Below are 6,506 nucleotides of genomic sequence, written 5' to 3'. Positions count from 1 at the left end.
ATCCAAAAGGATCTCACTTTTAAAAGAGTAAAAAAAGAAGTCATACTGTTTTTCCACTTTCAAAGCTTAAATCTCTAGATCAACTTTATAATGATGATTTATTTTTTTCCCCCCACGTTTGCTTTATGTCCTTTTTTTGGAAAACAAAAACCTTGATTTATTTTTATGGCAAAAACACAAATTATGTAATAATTTTCCCAAAAATATTTCAAAGTGTAATATTTGATGTGAAGTAATTGGAGCCTTCAACCGGTCTATAATTCATAACAACATTGACTATGATTCATTATTTTTTCTAACAAAGACTGTTTCGTTATAAAAATAAAAATAAATCCCACTAAAATTCTTTGGAATCCAAAAGTGTCCCACTTTTAAAAGAGTAAAAAATAAGTCATACATTTTTTTTTCATTTTCAATGCTTACGTTTCTTGATCAACTTCAGCTCCTTATGTCAATTATACGTTTTTAATATTTTTTCATGTTTTTTTGTTTGTTTTATGTCCTTTTTTGTCAACAAAAACCTTGATTTATTTGTATGCAAACACACAAATTATGTGGAATTTTTTCACATGGAATTTTTCATGTGAAGTAATTGGCGCCTTCAATAGATCAATTATTCCTAACAACATTGATTTTGATTCATAATTTTATTTTTAACAAAGTTTCGTTAAAAAAAATCAAAAAAATCCCAGTAATATTCTTAGGGATCCAAAAGGATCTCTCACTTTTAAAAGAGTAAAAAATAAGTCATACTTCTTTTCCACTTTCAAAGCTTAAATCTCTAGATCAACTTTTAATGATAATTATTTGTTATTTTTCCACATTTTTTTGTTTGCTTTGTCCTTTTTTTGGAGAACAAAAACCTTGATTTATTTTTATGGCAAAAACCCAAATCATGTAATAATTTTCCCCAAAATATTTCAAAGTGTAATATTTGATGTGAAGTTATTGGAGCCTTGAATATGTCAATAATTCATGACAACATGGATTTTGCAGCATTATTATTTTTGAGCAATGACAATTTTAAAGTAAAAAATGTTTTATCAGAATTAACATCGCAACTCTTCCACATCAATTTTCATTGGTTTGCTCTTTTATTCCACTTTTTTAATATTTTAATGTAATTTTGAGAATGTGCCGCACTTTGGACACCCCATGTTCTAGTCTAAAGCCATTATGTAAGTGTTTTATGTACTCACAAGATTAGGACAAAAATGCCTTTTTTGAACAGTTTTTTATTCTTCATCATAAGGAAACAACGCCACTGATACAAAAACATCCCCTTTGTGGGTACTTCTTTTTTTTTTTTTTAACACAGTTCATTCCGACCCCCGCAGGATGCAAAGGCACTGCGTCAGGCGGCGTCAGGCTGGCGTCCATCCTCCGTGTAGCCCGTCGCCGTTCTTTTTGAACCAAACACTGAGGAGAACCGCTAAACCGGGAGCAGCAGCTTGGCTCCATCGTGCAAAAAGACTGAAGCAGGATGGAAACTTTCACCTGAGACGCTTGGAAGGGCAGGCATGTGGCACGAGGATTCGAACCCGAACAAGTCGGCGGCGGAGGAAGAAACATTCATTGTGAGGATTTGGGCTTGTAGCCTTCATTCAGGGTCCTTCTTCAGTCAGGATGGTTCAAGTAAGGCAGCAGGTGAGATCAGATCATTCTAGCACCTTCTCTCCACCTGGAGCCCAAACCCAATAACGTGTTGTTTTGTTAAAACCCAATAGAATTCTCCGACCGCGACAGCAGGCTAATAATGTCAACATGATTTTCTACAAATGTACAATGAAATTGGAAAGCAAACGACTGTCATACAGCAAGACACCAAGTAACACCTCATACATCTTGATGTTCATAAACACTGAAGAGAGTGGAGAAAATACACATTATTTACAGAGCATGTACAAAAAGAACAACAAAAACACGCACATAGACACTATTTCATTTGAAATATCTACTTGCCTCGCCTATTTAGATCCGCAAAGGATCCGTAAAATGTCGTCTACTTTGGCCGGACGTGTTGGCGGCCAAAAGAGGAGGGCCATTCTATCCAAACAATCGCGGCCCATCGATGGAGGAGAAGGCACACATTTGTCCTGGCAAACGTTAAAATAACACCGACGTTCCTTGGTTGCAGTTTGTATGTTTTCGCATTCGTAACATGAAAACTACAAGAGTTTGACAGAAATGTTTGCAGGGGCGGATGGTTATGAATAATAACACGTTAATAACATAAAAACTATAGTTAAAAATTTGACCAGGTTATGAATAACAACACATTAATAACATAAAAACTATAGTTAAAAATTTTACCAGGTTATGAATAATAACACATTAATAACATAAAAACTATAGTTTAAAAAGTTTACATCAACTGTTACTCTCTGGTGGATTACAATTGGCGCACAACAAGACTGTTTATTTTGACAATATATATATATATTTTCTTTAGTGGTATCAGCTGCCAGTTGTGGTGGCGTCACGGTGACAGCTGAAGTTGCTATGTTGGTCACGTCGATAAAATTTGGCACCTGCCTTTAATCCCCAATTTGTTATTAGCTAATAGCATGTGTGATTTCAGCGTATAATTTTTTTTTCGAATTTAATGCTTTTTAATGCAATTAAAGTTCTTAATTTTTGAAAATTACTGTTAACGACTTTTAATGCTTTTTATTGACTCACAGAAAACCCAGTAATTGCCTAAAAACGGTAATAGTTAGACAAAAAATGTTTGCAGCACAAACGTTGCGGGGAGGATGGTTATGAATAATAACGGGAAAACTAGAGTTAAAAAAGTTTACATCAACTGTTACTCTCTGGTGGTTTACAATTGGCGCATAACAAGACTGTTTAATCTGACAATTTATACATATATTTTTTCTGTAGCGGTAGCAGCAGCTGCCAGTTGTGGTGGCGTCACGGTAACAGCTGAAGTTGCTTTGTTGGTCACGTCGATAAAATTTGGCGCCTGCCTTTAATCCCCAATTTGTTATTAGCTAATAGCATGTGTGATTTCAGCGTATACCGTATTTTTCGGACTATAAGTCGCAGTTTTTTTCATAGTTTGGCCGGGGGTGCGACTTATACTCAGGAGCGACTTATGTGTGAAATTATTAACACATTAGCGTAAAAATATCAAATAATATTATTTAGCTCATTCACGTAAGAGACTAGACGTATAAGATTTCATGGGATTTAGCGATTAGGAGTGACAGATTGTTTGGTAAATGTATAGCATGTTCTATATGTTATAGTTATTTGAATGACTCTTACCATAATATGTTACGTTAACATACCAGGCACCTTCTCAGTTGGTTATTTATGCCTCATATAACGTACACTTATTCAGCCTGTTGTTCACTATTCTTTATTTATTTGAAATTGCCTTTCAAATGTCTATTCTTGGTGTTGGCTTTTATCAAATAAATTTCCCCCAAAAATGCGACTTATATATGTTTTTTTCCTTCTTTATTATGCATTTTCGGCAGGTGCGACTTATACTCCGAAAAATACGGTACATTTTTTCCCCGCATTTAAAGCCATTAAAAGCCTTAATTGTTGCAAAATACCTTTAACGACTTTTAATGCTATTTATTGACCCGCGGAAACTCTGTAATAGCAGAAAAACTGTGCTGCCAACATTTTTTTTGGCTAACTATTACAAAGGTTTGGGACAAGTTGGGGGAGATTTTGACCAGTTCATGAATAATAACACATTAATAACATAAAAACTGCACATTGTTAATACAGGGTTTCTGCAGGTATCGGCACATCTAATTCAGTGCTTTTTAATGCCCATGCAGATAGTTATCATATATAATGTCAAAAACCTACAATTGTCAGTATAGACACAATTGCAAACATTTGACATTGATAAACTGGAGTACCGTATTTTTCGGACTATAAGTGGCAGATTTATACTCAGGAGCGACTTATGTGTGAAATTATTAAAACATTAGCGTAAAATATCAAATAATATTATTTATCTCATTCACGTAAGAGACTAGACGTATAAGATTTCATGGGATTTAGCGATTAGGAGTGACAGATTGTTTGGTAAACGTATAGCATGTTCTATATGTTATAGTTATTTGAAAGACTCTTACCATAATATGTTACGTTAACATACCAGGCACCTTCTCAGTTGGTTATTTATGCGTCATATAACGTACACTTATTCAGCCTGTTGTTCACTATTCTTTATTTATTTTAAATTGCCTTTCAAATGTCTATTCTTGGTGTTGGCTTTTATCAAATACATTTCCCCCAAAAATGCGACTTATATATGTTTTTTTCCTTCTTTATTATGCATTTTCGGCAGGTGTGACTTATACTCTGAAAAATACGGTACATTTTTTCCCTGCATTTAAAGCCATTAAAGGCCTTAATTGTTGCAAAATACCTTTAACGACTTTTAATTCTATTTATTGACCTGCGGAAACTCTGTATTAGCAGAAAAACTGTGCTGCCAACATTTTTTTTGGCTAACTATTACAAAGGTTTGGGACAAGTTGGGGGAGATTTTGACCAGTTCATGAATAATAACACATTAATAACATAAAAACTGCACATTGTTAATACAGGGTTTCTGCAGGTACCGGCACATCTAATTCAATGCTTTTTAATGCCCATGCAGATAGTTATCATATATAATGTCAAAAACCTACAATTGTCAGTATAGACACAATTGCAAACATTTGACATTGATAAACTGGAGTACCGTATTTTTCGGACTATAAGTGGCAGACTTATACTCAGGAGCGACTTATGTGTGAAATTATTAAAACATTAGCGTAAAATATCAAATAATATTATTTATCTCATTCACGTAAGAGACTAGACGTATAAGATTTCATGGGATTTAGCGATTAGGAGTGACAGATTGTTTGGTAAACGTATAGCATGTTCTATATGTTATAGTTATTTGAATGACTCTTACCATAATATGTTATGTTAACATACCAGGCACCTTCTCAGTTGGTTATTTATGCCTCATATAACGTACACTTATTCAGCCTGTTGTTCACTATTCTTTATTTATTTTAAATTGCCTTTCAAATGTCTATTCTTGGTGTTGGCTTTTATCAAATAAATTTCCCCCAAAAATGCGACTTATATATGTTTTTTTCCTTCTTTATTATGCATTTTCGGCAGGTGCGACTTATACTCCGAAAAATACGGTACATTTTTTCCCCGCATTTAAAGCCATTAAAGGCCTTAATTGTTGCAAAATACCTTTAACGACTTTTAATGCTATTTATTGACCCGCGGAAACTCTGTATAGCAGAAAAACTGTGCTGCCAACATTTTTTTTGGCTAACTATTACAAAGGTTTGGGACAAGTTGGGGGAGATTTTGACCAGTTCATGAATAATAACACATTAATAACATAAAAACTGCACATTGTTAATACAGGGTTTCTGCAGGTATCGGCACATCTAATTCAATGCTTTTTAATGCCCATGCAGATAGTTATCATATATAATGTCAAAAACCTACAATTGTCATTATAGACACAATTGCAAACATGTGACATTGATAAACTGGAGTACCGTATTTTTTGGACTATAAGTGGCAGATTTATACTCAGGAGCGACTTATGTGTGAAATTATTAACACATTAGCGTAAAATATCAAATAATATTATTTATCTCATTCACGTAAGAGACTAGACGTATAAGATTTCATGGGATTTAGCGATTAAATTGCCTTTCAAATGTCTATTCTTGGTGTTGGGTTTTATCAAATACATTTCCCCAAAAAATGCGACTTATATATGTTTTTTTCCTTCTTTATTATGCATTTTCGGCCGGTGCGACTTATACTCCGAAAAATACGGTCGTTAAAAAGCTAAAATTGGCTCTCAAGGCTGATTAATCTGACAATTTACTTGTATTTATTTTTCTGTGGTGGTAGCAGCAGCTGCCAGTTGTGGTGGCGTCACGTTGACGGCTGAAGTTGCTAATGTCGGCCACGCCAGAGACATTTTAACTGCTGCCCGCCCTTTTATGGCCGACTAGTTATTTGCTAAAAGCATGTGTAATTTCAGCGCATACATTTTATTTGAATGCTATCTAAGGCCTTTATTTTTGCTAAATCCATTTAACGGAAACCCTGTAGTAGCATCCAACTCTAATAGTTTTCAGCACAAAGGTTTGGAGATGGGTCAATAACAACATTGTGCAGCACAAAGGAAAGGCGGTGTTGTTGTAATATTTGCGATGATAAGGGGCCAAGGGGTGAAAAAGGCACAATATTCCCGTAGTTGGGCCCGACCACCAATTAAAGGAAGCTCCAAACGCTGCTTTGACCTCTGCATGGTGTGAAAATATTCCCTTCTTCTACTGGAAAGGATCGGTTTGTGGAGCAGGCGGTTGAACACTTTTCAGTAGACAGGTAAGTATGTACAGGTGGTGTTCAGATAATACTGGAAGCATCTTCACCTGGTCCAGGGTGGGACAGTTTGAGGATGGTGGACTGGAGTTTGGGTATGTGCATGCAGACTT

General features: G+C 35.0%; 1 protein-coding gene across 2 annotated transcripts in view; it reads right to left on the bottom strand.

Moving 5' to 3' along the window:
- Positions 1–1,795: 1,795 nt before the first annotated feature.
- LOC133662366 (sodium-coupled neutral amino acid transporter 4-like) overlaps positions 1,796–6,506 on the bottom strand; it is a 140,175-nt gene continuing 135,464 nt past the window's right edge. For both annotated transcript variants that reach the window (XM_062066298.1, XM_062066297.1), the window contains exon 16: positions 1,796–6,506. This exon is cut by the window's right edge and continues 338 nt beyond it. The gene's annotated coding sequence lies outside the window, so the exon portion shown is untranslated.

The sequence above is a fragment of the Entelurus aequoreus genome, linkage group LG12 (genome assembly GCF_033978785.1).
Source record: "Entelurus aequoreus isolate RoL-2023_Sb linkage group LG12, RoL_Eaeq_v1.1, whole genome shotgun sequence".
In the NCBI taxonomy this organism is placed as follows: domain Eukaryota; kingdom Metazoa; phylum Chordata; class Actinopteri; order Syngnathiformes; family Syngnathidae; genus Entelurus; species Entelurus aequoreus.
The sequence above is the reverse complement of the archived record's forward strand: the minus strand, read 5'-3'. Positions and strand labels throughout refer to the sequence as shown.